This window comes from Cyprinodon tularosa, unplaced genomic scaffold, assembly GCF_016077235.1.
Source record: "Cyprinodon tularosa strain WSP-4 unplaced genomic scaffold, ASM1607723v1 ctg205, whole genome shotgun sequence".
Classification (NCBI taxonomy): domain Eukaryota; kingdom Metazoa; phylum Chordata; class Actinopteri; order Cyprinodontiformes; family Cyprinodontidae; genus Cyprinodon; species Cyprinodon tularosa.
In genome coordinates, this window is record NW_024038756.1 from 898,186 (window position 1) to 917,323 (window position 19,138).

Genomic DNA, 19,138 nt, shown 5'->3' on the forward strand with positions numbered 1-19,138 from the left:
TATAGAAAGAAGCTTGACTTGTCTTGAATTGCCTTATTTTTTTATGTAGCTTTGTTCCTGAAGGCTATTGTCCAGGCATCTGCAGCCGCTGTCCTGCAGGTTTTAGAGGTTTCTCTGCTTTAGCACAGCTGATTCTGATGATTGCAGTTCAGCAAAAACCTGTTAATCAACTATCAATATAAATCAGCTGTGCTGGAGCAGGGAAACCTCTAAAACCTGCAGGACAGCAGCCCTCCAAGACCGACTTTGAAGATGCCTGATGTGGTCCCAAATTGACAAGCATCAACCATGCGTTTGTCCGTCGCATAATAATAACTGTAAGGTTATGAGCTTTGGGATTCAGCACTTGTTTGAAGTTCCCTTCTTGTCCACAATAGGGTTCTTACTGTTGACCTTTTGTTGACTGTGAGTATAGGTATTTCCTGTGAAAGGTGAAGGGATCAGAGCAAGGAAAATGAGATAGGAACAACAATTCGTACTATTCAGAATCAACCTTCATCTTGTTTTACATTATTAGATCCCTTCCCTGTGTTTGTTTCTTGTATTCTTCCTCTCCCTCAGCTTATTACCCTAATCCTCCTCAGCTGTTTCCACTTCTTTCTAGATTGCCTCACCTGCCTGTCTTGCTTTCTTCTCTCCCTTCCTACTAGTATTCTAGCAGTTAATTCCCCTCATCACTTAAGTCTTTGTTTTTGCTTCATGTTTTTTGCTAAATTTTCCTTGAGAATGTTTTTATTTTCATGATTCTAAAGGTCCAACAAACTGATCTGAACCTTTCTGGACATCCTTCGTTTCATGCATTCATTACCGCAGACTCGTGTCAGGGTCATAGATTTTCAGGAACACCTTGATCCCCTTTTCTCAATTTCAGTAAAGTTTTCCAGGGTAAAAAGTTTTTTTTTTCAATCAAATTGTACCCAATATGCATACTGTTACATTAAATCCTTTATTAATAGTTGTGTTTGGCCTACTTGTTAAACTATCATGAACATGCCATGCTTGTGATACATAGTGGTGATTTTCTTCAGCAGGGAGAGGGAAGACAGCTGATGGCTACATGGATGGAAATGAATACAGATCTGAGGCTTTATTTCCAGCAGGACCACAGTTAATCCTCGAGCCAGAAGGTCAATAGAATGGTTTAGATCAGGGTTTGCTTAACCTTGGTCCTCAGGGCACGCTGTCCTTCATTCTTTAGATGTGTTTCTACTCAAGCGCACCTGATTCAAATGCTTGCATTATTTCCTGGCAGCCATCAAATGCTGCAAAAACCTGTTAATTACCTTTTTATTCAGATCAGGCCATCTAAAACATGCAGAATACTGGGTCCTAAAGACCAGAGTTAAGAAACCCTGGTTTAGATCCTTGTTTGTTTATATTCCAGAGGGCCCCTGCCGCTATCCAGCCTTAGATTTAAGTGTTTACCGTGAGCATTGCTTAAATTCAAAATGGACGTACACCAAAAACCTATCAAACAAGAATGCCACCAGCAAAAAACATTATAAAAACAAAAACATAATTTCATGTAGAGGTTACTTTTTGTACATAAATGTTGCGCTTCTGATGCTCTGAGAAGGCAAATCTGTGTTTTGCATCGTCCAATATTGTGTCACAAACCTAAAAAAATAATAATATAACAGTTTTATTAATGGAGATGCTATTATTCAGCTTTATAATTATCTTTAATATATAAAAACTATTTTCTGAGAATGTGTTTATTTAAGAGCAACTATGCAAATAATCAAACATGGAGAAAAAGTACACTATGTCATATTTTCCATGTGAATCTCAGATCGCTCATTCTTCTTTGCCTTTTCTAAAAAGTGCTATTTGAACAAGAAGGCAGGGAAAGCAGGATAAAGTGTTAGCCTCGCTGCATGCAGTTTGCCAAGCCTTGTAGTTAACAGAGATCCTGGAAAAAGACAGAGTGAACAATCTCCATCCGCTTTTGTGCTGCTGATTAATTTTGATGTTCAACTGATCAGGTCCAAATGATTTCACCTCCTTTTGGTAAGTTTGCTTTAAGGGACTTGACTCTACCTGTCAATCAGTCCCACTATGGTTGTGACGACAGTTCCTTTCAGCTCTCCTATTCCTTTGCATTGCAGAGGAGCTACTGCGACCAAAGATTTTTGCTCACTAGGGTGGATATACGTCACCAATCTGACAACAAACGAAACAGCTTTACTCGCCATTAAAGATTAAATATTTATCTTGCACATCTAATAAACATAATATATTTCGATAAATTTAAATTTTATAATTGTCTTTTTGACTTTTTATGGATTAGTCAAGATCTTTTGGTGGGTAGGGCGTCGCTCTAGTGCCCTCTATTGACCAGCTGCCACTGACCACTGTGTTGAAACCCATATATAATCTTCAGTGCACATTTAAAATTCAGTTGGATTTTCTTTTTTTTGTGACATAATTTGATGTTATAGATATATTTGTCCATAAAAAAATAAATAAATAAATCAAGCGGCATAAATACTTATGAAAGGCACTCTATCTGAAGTGTGCTGTCCAACTATTGTAATGACATATGGACCATGACCCAGTATGGTGTAAGCTCTAGCTAGCAAGAGGAGCTTAATGTAGAGCCACTTCTTCTGCACATCAAAACGGGTAATTTGAGCTTGTTTTGGTACCACCTCAGAAAGTGATTGGGGGACTTCTTTTTTAAGGTTATGCTATTGATGCTGTGGAAATTCAGAGCTTGCTAAGGGGAACCAGTCTGGAAACCCTTTGGGTCTGAGAACTAAGAGTTCCTCTCTCATCACCAGCAGTACTTACTGACATTATCTCCTCCTATTTTCACTTACTATTTGGATTCTAGCAGCTAAAACTAAACCACTTGGTCAACTTATGTATTCAAACATTTTGTACCTATGAAATGCATAATTGCCAACATCAAAATCATCTCATAGATTTCCTTGTTTTTCCTTTTTGCATATGAGAAATCTTCTACAAAGTAGGTACATCTGTTAATGTGGGGAAGACTCACACAGAGTTAAAAGATTAACATATATGGTGTCTGGCTGTCATCCCATGGCTGATGCTGTAACACATAGTGGTTGGAGATTTAAATGCACTGTTTCCCCACGTTGCCTGCAACATATCATCCAGTGGAAAATCTTGGGAAGAAGGAATAGATTGATTGCTGTCCTTATCCCAAACCTCTGTCACCCATCTTCAGAACTACGCCCAGTGCTCACAGTCTGCACACGGCGTCTCCCCCTCCTCAGCTTCTGCCTCGTTCTGCCTCAGTGATGCAGTTAGAGGCTTGACCTAAAATCTGGGGGTGATGAATGACTTCTATCCTGCTGATGCTAGCAGTCTAAATAGAGGGTGTCTCTGTTTAAAGCTCAGTCTTGGATGATCTGCTGTCTCTGCTTATAGGTTATTAATCTTTTATCCAGACAATTACAAACGATAGTAAATCACTATATTAGGTATTTACAATATGTGTTTGGGTTTCCTTATTTTAGGGCTTTTAAACACAATGGTTACAAAATTATTCAGACCACTGGAATATATGCTTTGTCAAATTGCCATGTATTAGTGTATTTCATAGAATTCAGAATAGACCAACACAATGATACTCATAACAGTAAAAGGAAAAAAAAATAGAATTGTATTTTTGTTACAGTAGAAATAAAAATCTTAAATTGTGTGGCTTTGTACTTGGTTCCCTTATATCAGTTTGCTCTACGAGCAACTAAGTGCAGAAGAATGCCTTCAGAAAAAAGGTTTCCTTTTGTTTTTTATCCTAATCTAGCAACAGCTTTTTTTAAAAGGCATTTAGGGATTATTAGAAAAAAATGTGGAAAAAAAGCTTCTTGAAGATTAAGGAACTCACAGACTTAGATTGTTAAACTATAGGCATGGCATTCATTGTTTCTAAAGATCAAAGAAATTGGGGAAAACTTCACAGGACAAAGCAGAGGTTAAGAAAAATGTGATCGAACATTTCACGTCACCCTGAACACAGCAGTGTTTTCCAAGTTTTTTTGTAATCGGACAACATCAAAGGCGGAGCTAGATGGGGGGCCAGGGGTGGCCATGGCCAACCTTAGCAAATCATTGGCCATCCCTACCATTTTCTTTTCCACTAATACAGATGGTTGCAGCAGTAATACTCTCAAGTGGAATATTCAAAACATAAAATTTTTTGTGGTTATTTATACACGTGAATATACTAATCAAAGGTTATAAGTTCAGAATACATGCTCTTTTCAGAACTAGATTTTGTGTTACATGGGTTAAAGAAAAAAATGATGTGTCTTTGCAAGTCAACTAGGAGTCTTCAGTGAAATCAAAGATAAATAACAATTTTAATAAAAACTTAAATTTATGCAGAATGTTTATTGAAACAAGTAGTTAAGTAATGACAATGAATAAGATTTACGCCACAGAACTCAAAACTGAGTTTTATCCACTATACCTTATGGATGTTTAAATATATGTCTATTTGTTAGCAAAGCCTGTAGGAAAGTATAGTTAGTATTTATTTAGAAAATATGGGTGTTTTGCTCGTTAATTTTCCTGTAAGAACAGCATAGATTGACCCTGGGGTACTGGTGCCTATCTGCTTTCGGCCACCCCTCAGTGTACATTGGTTATCGCCTGGCCACCAGTGATGGGACTAACGGCGTTGAAAGTAACGGCGTTACTAACGCCGTTACCTTGTTTTAGTAACGAGTAATCTAACTAATTACTTTGACTGTAACTATAACGCAGTTACCATTGCAGACACCCCGTTACTGTACGTTACTCAGGTCGCACAATGAACCTTTTTTCATGATAGGACTCGTGTGCAGCTGCGTGAAGCTGACATCCCACCCACGTCAAAAAACTCTGCTGAATGGTTAGAGCAGATTTGTGCAGAAAAAAAAAAAATTTGTTTGTGCTACTTTGGTTTAAGAGATATTAAAGATTATTTTTTAGGTCATCCAGAGGTGCGCGCCTTGTCATGAGAGAGGGGAGGATGAGATTGGCTGATGTATAGTGAGATTCCGTCTTTCAGTTGGGTAGGTGGGTGTTTCTGCTGGTGGGTGTTAACGTCCAGCACACACAGAGAGATGGAGAGTGAGAAAGACTCCAGCGGCAAACCAGCCTTTTCCTGATGGAAATACCGGTGTTACGTCGAGCTGCGTTTCCCCACCACATAACGGTTTCCTCTGCATCTCCGCACAGCGTAGGCGGCACGAGTCACCGAGCAAGCGACAGGAAACGCGCATGCTCGCTAAAGGCGCGCAACAGTCGCCCTGTGCTCGCCACAGGAGAACTATGGAGAGCGTGAACGATCAAATGAAAGGGAGAAATCTGGATGGATGGATGGATGGATGGATGGATGGATGGATGGATGGATGGATGGATGGATGGGTGGGTGGATGGATGGATGGATGGATGGATGGATGGATGGATGGATGGATGGATGGATACTCTGCCTTTTCAACCTACTGTATTTTTTATTTTAAACATTATTTGATGGCCTTTGTGGCAGGGATGGAGATCCATATTTTATGTCACACGCAGAGTATACATCTAGATAGATAGATAGATAGATAGATAGATAGATAGATAGATAGATAGATAGATAGATAGATGTTGCAGTATCTATAACAACCCAAACACACAGGATTTCAGAATTAGACATCCCCAGTTATTAATTTCACCAGATCTGAATGCCCTGTTAAAAAGCTTCACATGGCGTTCCCCCCTGATGTCATTTACGAGGAGTTGCAATAAATGCTAAACTCTCTGCAGGTTCTTGTCTTTGTCATCCACTCTATTCAGCTGGCTTTGGAAACACACGGCGAGAAGGTGGGGGCTGGGTGGGGAGGGTAACGGGGGCGAGAAACGCAAAAGTAACGCAATAGTTACTTTTACTAGTAACTAGTTACTTTTATTGTGGAGTAACTCAGTTAGTAACTCAGTTACTTTTTGGGAGAAGTAACTAGTAACTATAACTAATTACTTTTTCAAAGTAACGTGCCCAACACTGCTGGCCACCCTTATAAAAAATTTCTAGCTACGCCTATGGACAAAGTAGGGCTAAAGTTCAGTTTCTGGCCAGGGCTACAAAGGAAAGTTTTTGATGGAGGAACATTCTGCTTTCAGGAAGAACTAATCAAAGTCGAGGTAAAAAAAATATATATATACGGTAGTTAATAATATGTGGCATATTTCAGCAAGTAATCAAACTGAGCTTTGGCTATTTTGCAAATAAGGCTGCCCTGAAGTGCAAACGCACACTTAAAGGATGATGATCATACATTAGTGAAATGTTTAATTAACTGGCTGTACATCCAAATTCCTTGCCTCCCATACTGTGACCTAAAAAGACTGACATCTAACACCAATAATGTATTTTGAGCAGCTCCTTTGTCTCTATAAAGACTACTTCCACTGAATGGAGCTGGGGGGCACCAAAGTCTGCTCTCTCATCCCCGCACTGAACTCAACAGCCTGCCTCTCCTCTCCCCCTTTTGTGTGTGGCTACCCGAATAAATTAGCGGTCGGTAAACGAGGGGAGGATGTGGCGGAGGAGGGGACGGAGGGAGAGGAGGATAGGGGGCTGGGCCTTGTGGCGGAGGAGTCGCCTTTCAACCGGAGAGGTGCGAGCGTCTATGAGAGACTGATGCTGAGAGGAAAAAGACAAGGGGGGAAATAAAAACATTGGAGACAGGAGGGAAAAATCCCGACTTGAGATCTTTTAGATTTTTATTTTTATTGTCGCTGCAGAGCGAAAAGACGCACCGCAGCTTCCCAACTGATCCAGGCGCGCACACCTGATAGAGAAAGACGCTTCACTGGTGGAGTAACCTAACCTGACAGCCGGTGGAATTGACACGCTTCTTTTTTTCCCTCTTCTTCTTTTTTATGCTGGATGTTATGAAGACAACCCTTCCTTCCCTTAAAGCTCTTTTCATTCAAGATTTTATTTTTTTTTATCTGGCAGATTGGCTGTCGTCTATAGGGGGGATTGGAAACCCTTTTGCATACTAATTAGGTTATAACCAGTGCGCAAATCCAGGACTGAGTCCCATGAATGTAAGTGACACCTTTTACTCATCTCCACTCTGAATGTGTCTGTAGTTTATTTCTCTCATTGGATCTAAAACTGAAAAGAACTCTTGATTGGTGGGAGAGCGCAGATTTTTTCCTTTTTAGGGGTGAATACTGCATCTTCACCTTGCACGCAGAGCTGGCAGCTTTTCAGGCTGCTGTGCACAAGCCACGATGTAGTGGAGGGGCTATAAAAGCAACTCAGATCAGAGGGTCCTATTGATGCCAAAAACATTTATTATTGAGCTCAGGCTGCAAATAAAAGGGAGAATATGATCCCTATTTTATTTAGACCTCTATGGAAGAATAATCTGTTGGCTCCCTCATGTTATTGGGCTCTATGGAAATGTTTATACCAATAGGTTTAATGCTCGTAGCCAGAAGCTTTAAGTGAAGACAAATCATAAAGTCTACTGCACTGCAAAAAATGTAAATCTTAATAAGTAATTTTTTCTTAAAATAAGTGCATTTTGTCTTGAAGTGAGGAGGTAAGTGAGACACTTTGCCAATGAAATGAGACAATTTATTTCTAGAATAAGAAAAAAACAATTGCATTGTCTTATTATGAGTGCATATTATCTAATTATCTTATTTTAAGAGTAAAAAAATACTAATTTCATTGGCATATCATCTTGTTTACCTACTGAAATTAAGGGTAAATACACTTAATTTAAGAAGTTTTTACTAATTTCTACATAGTTTTTCCATTGTGGGTCAATATTTTACTGAATACATTTTCTTGAGAGTTAAAATGCACTGATCGCTCTTACATAGCTCAGAATCTGGTCATTTTCACTTGATTAGCTCAGATCTGTGGGTCAAATACAGAATAATCCAAGTTGTTTTCCCCATATAACAAAATATGAAGTAAGAAGTTTCACCATTTATCAGTCAATGAATACATTCACTTTTTGTACACTTCTTGGTTGAGATCAACATTAGAAATTTTAAAGCAGACAGGTATGATTTGTCGATTTTTCAGTTCCTTCGTCTTCTTTTGGATTAAAACTAGCAGCTCAATCAAATAACCAACAGCACATTGTATTTTTCTGTTGAAAAGCTAGAGTCAGCAGGTCAGCTCTAAAGGAAAACCCATAAACTGTATTGGCTAGAAAAAGGCTGATCAGTGCACCGCTCCTGGAGACATACTTTAGGGCTGATTTTTAGAAATCAAAAGTGGAAGGAACCAACAATTACACGAAAATGGCAGCTAAACCTCTATAGTCACAGTAGAATTCTTTAAAAAGACAAAAGTAAGTAAATTACTTTGCTAGGCTTTCTTTTTATGACTGAACTTTACATTTTTCCTTTGTCATAAAATGTATTTATAGCTGCCCAGTGATGTCTGTTTGCCCAGAAGCTTAAAACAGAGAACCCAGGGTTGCATTTAAGTGCCCGACCACAATAGTTAGGCATATCTGATGTCGGCTTCACTTGCATCCACAGCTCCTGCTTTCCTGCTGCACTGAGGGAAACAGACTTTTTTCGCATTGTTACTCTATACTTTTTCAACAGCTCCTGCACGCTCCAGCTCAGCAGTCCGCTGGCCTCAGTGTCAGCCTCTGGTCTGCATAAAAACCACAGAGACTTAAGATTTTTTTTTTTCTTTTTCTGTGGAGCGATGGGGCGTGTAAGAAAGACGGTTTCTAACATGAACCATATGGATATCTAGTTGGTAGAGCAACAACTGACTAGGGCCTCTGTGCAAACAACTTATGGTTCCTCTTATCAGCTGCTGAGGTGATCAGACCTTTCTTTGCACGGGTATGATTCGCACAGTCAAGAATGTTTTCTCAACTATTTCACTATGTGGACTCATTTTAGAGTTTAATTATAAGTAATATTTTCAGCCAAGATTACATAGCAGGGTGATTTTGATTGGTTAGTTTTGGAGTCTGTCTGCTCAGCTGTATGCCTTGGCTCCTTTTTACAGAAGGTTTTTCTCAGCTACATTGAACAAATCTCATACATCTTGTAAAAATGAATGTCTTTAACGGTGTCTGCTCAGCCTGTCAAGGCAGGGAGGTCAGTTTGTCCGGTTCTGAGTCAAGTCCTTTAAAAGTTTATCAGCAGAATAAACAGTGCTGTTTATCTTGCACTTTCCATGGTTTTGCATTGCTGAATGAGGGAGTCAAGAGTCAGATGGGGTCACGGGCTAGATTTTCAGCAGGGCAAAGCAGGAAACTCACTTACTTCTGTGACAAAAACATCTGTTGGATAACTTGATTTTACAGCTTTGAGATGCATCTCATCTACATTATAAAGGCTGCAACTTGGCATCAGCCTTGACTTCATGTCTGCATCATTTTTGATGAATAAGATCAACTGGAATCATGATTTTCACACACAAATATTGTTTGGTGAAAGAAAATACAAGCATTCACAAGGATTTTCTATATTTGTATCTTTTTATTTTTGTTTGTGCTTTTGTTCATGTGAGACTAAGGTTCTCTTGCCATTCTCAAGCTGTCTTGGGAGTTTACTTCGAATGGGAATACACATCACAGATTGCACATTTGCCACCCACTTTGACATTGAAATTCCACTGGTGCTGTATACAGTTTAGGCCACCACAAAACCCACATAAGACAGAAAATATGTATTTTCCTGAATTGTTTTTAAGATCTTTCAATGTGGCAAAGACAAACGGTTTCTTACAACAGCTCCAAGGAAGCTATGTGAAAAATAATTTCTATGTAGCGTCACATTAGGCTTCTTGTATGAACTCTAGATCTCTTTTTAAGAATTTTGATAAAAAAAGACATAGTTTTTGCTGTTTAAAAAAAAACATTTTGATCTACTATGAAACCTATAACAAGTTAAATTAAAATATAATTTTTATAGTATTGTGTTATAATTTAAATAATAGTTAGAATGTCTACAAAGGTTTTTAGCAAGAACTTAAAGTAATTGAGTCATTACCAGTGGAAATAAGTTGCAAAAGAGATATAGAGATTTACTCAATACAGTGACAAGGTCCAACACTGGGTCTTTCTTCCATTGAGAGATGCTACACACTAAGAATTAAGTAGGTTCATTTGACCTAATATTAACCTACTTAATTCTTAGTTGTAGCATTTCTTAATATTTAATAGGTAAATGTGAAGTGCATCGTTCGTACGGGAAACAGAAAGTATGATGTTTTGTGATGTGCTGCACAGTGATGTTGTTTGAAGCACTGTTCAGTTGAAGCAAGAAGGTCTTGGTTTTGACCCCCGGCCCACCCGTTTTCTGCATGAAGTTTGCATGTTCTTGTAATGCATGCGTGGGTTGCCCTGTGATGGACTGGCGACCTGTCCAGGTCCACCCCCACTGTAACCCTGGCGGATAAGTGGTAGAAGATGGTTAGATGGGGGTTTTTGGGACAACTTAGAACCCAAAACAAACCTTAATGCAAAATATGAATCCTTATCTTTAGGCTAAGTTTACCATAAGGGTGCCAACATTTCCAGATTTGGAAATGGCATGACAGAAATTGAAAGCTTGGGGGGACCTAGTCATGCGTTATACCTCTACCAAAAACAACGCTGGGCCCCCCAAAAACGAAAACACCTTTTTATGTCAAAATAAAGCAGTGTACGCCAAGCTTTCCTCTTGATAGTGTTTGCCTAATTCTGTTTGAGCCAAAGGAATTTTTGCATCAGGCTCCATCAGCAGACATTAACATTTTTGTACTCCGTCGCCATCCACTGTCAGTACTTACTCACACATCGTGGTAGCTTCAGCAGATTTAGCTCTCATTTCAGTTAGCTCCAACCTTCATATTGAATTCTGGGCAGCCTCCGGTCTTATTAGTTTTGGCATCAAATATCTAGGAGTTGATTTGCTCTTTCCTTTCTTTATTTACTTATTGGATGCAATATTGTATCACTGTTCATGTTATATAGTTTTGTTGAATATTTAAAAAAAACTGCTATAAATATACTAGCAAATGGATACAAAAAATTAAGTAAACAAAAAGTATAACGTAATAAACCAATATGCATCCTAATTCTATTTGAAGGCTTTTTTATGCAACCATTGAGCTACTGGCAAATACATTTACAGCCAAAGCATGTCACTGGGCCCCTTTAAAAGGATAAAAAACAGCCAAAGAGCCAGAGACCTCTCAGCAATTGTGTTATGTACTGAAAGTCTTACATGGAGACTTATTTACAAAGTATAAGAAAGTCATATTTGACATATCAATGAATAAAAACAACCTGCCAAAAAATGTATTTTCCATATTTAGGTTTTTCATATCTCTAGGCTTCCTCCGGCGGCCTGTTTTTTTTGCATCCAATTCACCGATTGGAAAAATATCTGAATTTAGAGTTTTTCTCACCAGAGTTTTATTTTTTTCTGGTTAATCTCCGGTGAAATCTGCCTCAGCTCACCGTGACACAGTTACCAACAAGTGTAACAACGGGAGGAAAAACAGAAAGCATTTTCTCAGCAGGATCCCACAGCTTAGGGACCTCACTTTAATTGTGCTTCGAGGCTGCTTTTTTTGTGGCTTTAGGTTTACTCTTGGGGGATAACCATCTGTATACAAATATCGGAAAGTGACTCAGAGACTTCCCTCCTTCTTTCTCAATCACACACGCCTGCACAGTAACCACAACCCTAACATTACCTCACCATTATATTCCTAACTGTGAACTGCAAACCTTTTACTGAACACATATCATTGGATAAAGTCCTAGAAAATGCAACTGTATAAGAGTTAGAATAAAGGTAAAGTAAATATTAGTATCCAGTACAGGGTATTATTATACAAACATGATATTTCTGGTAAACGTCTAGCAGATGACAGCCAGCAGAAAACAAACGTAAACATAAACAGCATAAAAAAAAAAAAAAAAAAAAAGATTGTTTCCCTCCCTTCCTTGGCTCCCCAAGTAGCCAGTGGAAATATTTACCCTCCATCTCTCACCGACTGCCTGGTGCTGAAGCTTGAAGACTGTGTTGTTGCTTTTTTTATTTATTCTCCTACCACTTTAGACATAACACAAGGCAAAAACTCCACGTACTGTTGGGGATTTTGATGCCATTCTAATCATTCATCATTCAAAATATGGACACTGAACCAATGTTTAATGGATTTACAGCATTGTGTGAGAGGAAAAACAAGCCATAAGAGGTTTAGTTTTCTGGAAAATCACTCTGTGTTTGAATCACCAACCCACAGTAAGGAAAGACGGCTATTAACAGCGTCACTTGTAGAGCTTTGAAATGAGATCCCTGCTAATAAGGAATCTCCTCTGTTAGTGCAATAACTATATATATAAATACCTCCTTTTATATAGTGGAGTGGTGACCTAGTGGTTGGGGCATAGAGCTTGGAATCCTGAGGTTGTAAGTTCAAACCCCACTCCCATAGACTGCAACTCTGGCTCTCTGAGCAAGACCCTTAAACCCCGAACCCCGGGTGCCCCCCACTATTGCAGCTTAATGCTCCCCGAGGGGATGGGTTAAATGCAGAGGTAAATTTCTTCAATGTGAGATCAATAAAGTTCTATTCAATTATGATTATTTATATAAATACCCATTTAATACTCTGGGCATTAAACATGTGCATAAATCCTATATAATCTCACACACACATATATATATGTGTGTGTGTGGGTGAGTGTGTGGACACACTATATATACTGTATATACCCCATGTACCTTTTCCGACGTTTGGCACCTTCTTTTTGACTTTTGAGTCGAAGTGACAAGTACATTTCTCCAAAGTGAGATTAATAAAGTCTATCAATCGTTATATACCTTTTTTCAACTTTTCCCTGAGGTGTGTGTTGTTAGTCACCATTTGGCTAAAACTGTTATCATTAAATAATTGAATTATTTAAATTACAAAGCAGTTAACCCTGATGTCATTGTGTTTACAATACCTGAGAATGATATTTAGATTATGAGGTAAAATATATTACTTTTAATATTGCCTCTTTCACATGGTGATGAGGCTTAGTTCTCCAAAACTCTGGAGAAGCCATTATGGTATGACTTATCCTGCCAGGTGAAGGAAATGATTGGGCTCTCCTGTTGGATGCAGTGTAGAGCAGGAGCCCTGAGACGTTACGGTCCAGTTCATGTTTGTTCTGAGTAAGGCTGGGCAATTAATTGCATTTGCAATACAATCGCAATTTAAGAAAAGGAAATTTTCAAATGGCAGAAGCACTCAATTTAGATCCTGTTACATTTAGCAACAGAAAGAGACTACTTTTTTTCTTACTCCAGCCTTTAAAGTGGAGGTTATGTGTTTAAAGTGGGATTGCTTCCACGAAAAAGGAAATAAACCTTCTGCTAGCATGCCGATCTATTCATGCAAGTAGAAATAAGCCGTTTTCCAAACTAAGGTTACAGTAAAGTTCTGCAATGGTGGACTGGACAAGCAAGCATTCAAGGGAATGAAAAAACTGACACCCAGCAGTGGGTGTCAGCTACATCCTACCCACCTACATCCTTTGGTTAGTGCAAATCAAACTAAAATTGCATCACAATATTGGTTTAAAATAATTGCAATTTTGATTGTTGGCAAAATCGTTCAGCCCTATCTTTGAGACCCAGTTCTAGTCTTAGCTTCTTTTCATTACTTATTGTCGCTATCCAGGCAGAAGGGATCGTTTAATACCAGTTATGTGCTGAATTTGACACAGAGTAAGCCTTCAGCTTAGATTCATGTTTTGTGATGTCATTCAAATCATATTCAATTCATTTTGAATGTAGATGTATCATCCATAGGTGTATTAATTAGAGAATGACTGATACTGTTTTTTTCCCCCAAGGCTTGTACTGCTACTTTGACATCAGAGTAACTAATACCACATACATACTACTGTTTTTCTATGGGCCAATTTTGAAGCTTATGTTGCTTTTTTCCTCCTCCATTTACATGATAATAATAACGCAATGGTAGCAAACAAGAAGGAAACAAAAAAAGTAACATGAACAAATCATGCAAAACATTGACAATGAATAGCAAATGGAGAGAGCAGCAGTGCACAAGCTTCATCTGATCTCAAGGTATGGGCCCTGTCACACATTGCCGATTTAGCCAGCGTATACATAGCGTATTCATAACAAGTCCTGAGTCTGTTCCTTGAGTAACCAAACAAGGTATTCCTTCTTAGATCTTCTTTTCTTGAACCTTTCCCACAGAGTGTGCAGACTGCAGCTTTAACTTCAAACCTATATAAATGTGAGTTAGCCTATTCAGCTGCCCCCCTTAAGGGTTACAACAGCAAGCTATTACAACTTGCACATATACTTGGCAGAGTTTTCATGCTGGATTACCTTTCTGTGACAACTGGGACTCAAAACCTGGTCCCAGGCATCAAATACATAGACTTAGCCTGCTACTCAACAGAGGGACTTGTCACTTATATATGTGAAGATATGTATTTCTGTCACGACTTGCATGAAAAGACAGGTATTAGAGTGTCTGTCAGAGAAAAGATGAATTAATTGTGGTTACTGCATCCCATCTGGTTGCTGGATAGATTAAAAAGTGACTCAGCTCAGAGGGAAGAGAAGCCTCACTGTTAAGCACCTCATGTGTTTTTAATGAAGTTAGTGAGGTGATCTGAGCTTCTGATGACTTCACAAACTTGCATAGATCTGTGTCCTGTTTTGTTAAGATAAAGTTGCAAAAATTTTTTTTTGCACTTTAGCAAGTTCACATAGTATAATGTACTGAACAAAAAAACAAAAAAAAAAGCTTGAAAAATGTGCTTTTATTATTAGTAGCAAAAGGAAATTAATCTTTCTTTCAAACTTCTAACTGCATCTGTATGTTTTTTCTTGATCATTTTAATTTGTCATTATTGGGTTATGTATAAAACAAAGACAGACAGGCTCAACCCCAAGACTGACCACAAGAAGTGAAATAAAGTAATGTGATACAAAGGCATTTTCTTGGAGAACAGCTGCCGGCGCCCCACTAACTAAAGAGTTGATGGAGAATTTAATATCTAGTAAGCCAAGCAACTGTCTCGTTTTCTGATCCAAAGTTAAGTGTTTGCAGTTCTTGATAGATTTCCCAGATCCTTCCCAAGTAAAGAAGAAAAATTAGAAATTAAGCTTTAAGGATTTTACTAGTGATGATACTAACCCCTTTTCACCCCCTGCTATTAGCCAGCTGGCAAACCCCTCAAAAACATCTTATCTCTTTGATTATTATTTATGCGTTTTCAGAAACAATAACACAATCAGATTCAAATGTGGCTAGCTTGCTGCTTGGCCGCGTCACTAATTATTTCATGAGATGGAATGCAGAAGCGGATTAAGAAAGGTTTGCTCAGCTGCGTATGGTGGAGTTACGACATAGGATCTACGGCTTTCCTCCTCCTGATCCTGTTGTGGCTATCATCTGCTTGTTTTGTCTTTGACCTTTTCCCCTTGTATCTTGATAATTAATGAGTCATATGTGCCCTGTTTATGCATTGTAATTTGCTCATCGCGTGTGGAGGAAGCAACTTCATGGCTTTAGACGCATGGAAGGACTCAAATCTCTGAATTCCTGTCCGGTGAAGGAAATGGCTATTTTTAAGCCAAGAAACATGATTAAGGGAAGCTTTAGGTGAGGTTTTATCATTTTTCATGTTTTTAAGTTGTAGACACTCTTAAACAAAGTAATTGCAACAAATATAGCTCTAATATAACTGTAGCAATCTTTTAAGCTGAAAAAGTTAACTCATGATTGTATCTTTTAATGTCTTCCACATTGTTTAGTTGCTTCAAGGTAATTGTTCCATTTAGGTACGCATTTGATGCTGTTCTAAGGATACATTCCAAATTTAAATGATGGTGAGAGAAGTAATTTACTTGACACCCTGTAGGGACAATTCTCTCAGCTTCAGCAGTGGTGCAGTAGTATTTGACATGGTCATGGACATGGTTCCACTCAACAGCTTTGCCCTTGTGGGATATTAAGCAAGCTCGGACGGGGAGGGGCGTCGAGTGACGGCATAAAGCAGCTGGTGGTTCATCAAGGTGAACCAGTGTGGTTACCATATGTATTTAATATTTTCTTGTTATCACAATGATAATACTTTATATATATTTTTATCAAGAAAATTATATAACATAAATTCCTGAAGCAGCCCCTCTCTAGTGCATTGCTGTACTCTGACTTGGCATTTTGGCCTTTAAGGTTAAGAGGTAGGTGAAGCACATCCAGCTGTGTTTTCACTTTCTCAGGGGCTTCACAGATGGTTCACAAGTGCTTTATGTGTGTGGATGTGAGTCGGCATTTGTGTTCACTCAGGAGGACTAGATTTTACTTCTTGTGTCTGTGCCTGCTACTGTAGAACATCTGTATGAAAGAAATTCCTCTTTAGATTTAGTTTTTTTTTCAGTTAGCATGGCTGCACTTAATAAAAAACAAATCGGTCATATAAGCTTTCAATATAAAGTCATAGTAATTTACAAATTATGATTTGTATTAGGTTTTTGAGAAGATATATTTAAAAAAAGAAATGTTATCATTCATTTTTATGAGTTTAGGGATGCTCTCAGCTTGCAAAAATTGAACAAGTTACTGTTAGCCAGGTATACCAAAACTAAAAAAAAAAAAAAAAAAAAAAAAAAAAAGTTTATAGGAGTACAAATGTTTTTTTCTGTCTTACTAGCAATTTTTTAATGCAAACTTGGAAGTTTTGCATTAGAAAAGGTTGATTAAAAACCTCATTTTGGCAGAAAAGGTTTTATGCTAACTGATGATAGTGTTTTCGCTTCTCCAAGAACGTAGCTACTGATGTGCTAAACAGAGATGGAAACGCATTTCCTGGATGAGTTCTGACATGGTGAACATTTACCTCACATGACTGATGGGCTGGTTCTCCCATGTGTATCACATGTAACATCACAAATACTAGCTCACATTAGAGAAAAATGTACCTGATAAAAAAAACAAATCTCTAAATTTTTCTCAGATGACTGATTAAAACTAAACTAAACAAACTTTGTACCTCTACTTCATCTTTATTACAGCAATGCATAATGCTAACCTCTGATAAAATAAAACTTTGCTTTGCCTTGGTTTCTTTATCTTGTGGGACTCAAAATACAAGAAGTTAATTGCCCCAAAATAGTGTTGAGCACAGAAATGAGAAAGACAGACAAAATAAACAGAAGTAAAATAAAATAAATAGAAGTAATTCTCTTCAACTCTGCAGGAGAGTCTGTCTACCTTAAGATTGATTAATCTCAGCGTTGCGAAGCTCCCAATTGCTGGAGATGAGGCTATTGTCTTTATCTATACAGTATTTGTTATAATTGTTTTAAGGAGAGCTAGACACAGTCTCATCAAAAGTTGATCAGAAATGCAAAGAGTGTTTATTTCTTTGTTTTGTGCCTATGATAAGTATTTTCAATACAAAGAAAGGCATTACTTGCCATAAACTGATTCACTTCTCAAACCAGCTGTGTTTTTGCTACCGAACCTTCTGTTTCTATCGACAGTATATTTACCCATGACCCTTTGCTTGCTCATTTTACTGTACCGTGAAAAACCATGCAAGTCTTTCATCTGGAACAGATGTTTTGTGTTTTGTAAAGAAAGAGTTCCATGTTTAAAACCGAGATAGAACATTTTTATAGATTTGGATAAGTTACCTTCTGGGAGAAATAAAAGGTACAGGATGACAGTTGTGGGGATAATCTGCTTAATTTACCTGAACTATGTTCAATGCAGCCATTTGTGCACATTTAATACTGATGCTTAAATGTTTAAAAGAAACCCTCTAACCTCTTGTTTCTGATATTGGTTCCCTCTTATGTTTCATTTAAAGAGGCTGTTTCTTGCTCTGGGCTGGCTTGCTGGTAAAATCTGGGATATTTTTCGCAGGGGCCTTGGTGTAATTTGTTACTCTGAGTCTAGATTTCTCCTTGAGAGCCGCTGTGAGAATAAATAACAGTCTTCAGAAAAGCTTTGTGGTGACACCTTTCTGCTAGAGTTCTAGATTCCTGCAGTCAGCTGCCATAGACTGTCAAATCAGATAAGATTATTCAAAATGAGTTTAAAAAAAGAACTTAACTGGATACTTTTCACAAAGGATAGTGAATAGGAATATAAGAAATGGCTTCCTCTAGTTTATAGTGTATTCATTAAAAAAACAACCTTGAATTACATTGTACAACCAATTTGAGCATGAACAGTCTTAGCCGATGCTACAGCTTCTCGAAAAGATTAAGTCCAGACTTTAACTCTTCAAACCCTGTTTTTTACCTGATCAGAAATGGAGTTGCTGGTGCTTATTTTTAATTATCCTGCTAAGTGCAGTAGGATATAGTTACAAGCAGATGATCAGAAATTCTTTATTAGGATTTGAGCGACAGAGCAGAATTTATGGCTTATTGATTACAACGAGGCTTTAAATTCCAGAGGAAACATAGCAGCTCACATCCATCACTTCACCACCACCTTGTTTGAGTATTGGTATAATATTTTAAAAGGTTGTTTCACCAATATCTTCTTTTTGTTTGTGTGTTTGTTTGGTAAATAAACTCTGAACCTAGCTGTATAATGTGAGGATTGCTTTGGATGTTTTCCTGAATTATTCTGATTAGCTCTCAGAGTAAGTTTGATTGGTTCGCCTCCTCTGTTAGGTGTGTCACTGTTCCATGTTTTTACCATGTGCAGATGATCACTCTCATTGTGGTGCGCTGGAGTTTCAAAGCCTTAGAGATGACTTTAAAACTCTTAGTTGACTTATAGATGTCTATGACTTAATTTCCCACCTGTTTTTTGCTTCTTCACATCTTTTAGCATATTTTGGTCTACTCACTGTTGACAGAAACTTTTTAATTTAGTGATCAGTTGAATCTTAAGACTTAACATTAACCTGGCCTAGCTGTGAATGACCAAATTAATGTAAAATAATTACAGTTAATTTGAGATTTTATATGGGAGATTTATATATATTTTAAACACTAAAATTTTGATGTTTTTTTCAAATATTTTCCTAATTTTAAAACTGCGTTATGTGTTAGACCTATTTTTAGTAAGCTAAAGCTAAGCTAATGCCACAAAAATTAACAATATTGACAGGAAATGCATTCGTCTTGGGTCATCTGTCAACCT

General features: G+C 37.9%; 1 protein-coding gene across 1 annotated transcript in view; it reads left to right on the forward strand.

Annotated features, from left to right (window-relative positions):
- Positions 1-6,568: 6,568 nt before the first annotated feature.
- Positions 6,569-19,138, forward strand: part of LOC119783454 (protocadherin-16-like) — a 118,742-nt gene continuing 106,172 nt past the window's right edge. Inside the window, exon 1 of the mRNA XM_038284976.1 lies at positions 6,569-7,056. The gene's annotated coding sequence lies outside the window, so the exon portion shown is untranslated. The remainder of the gene's footprint in view (positions 7,057-19,138) is intronic.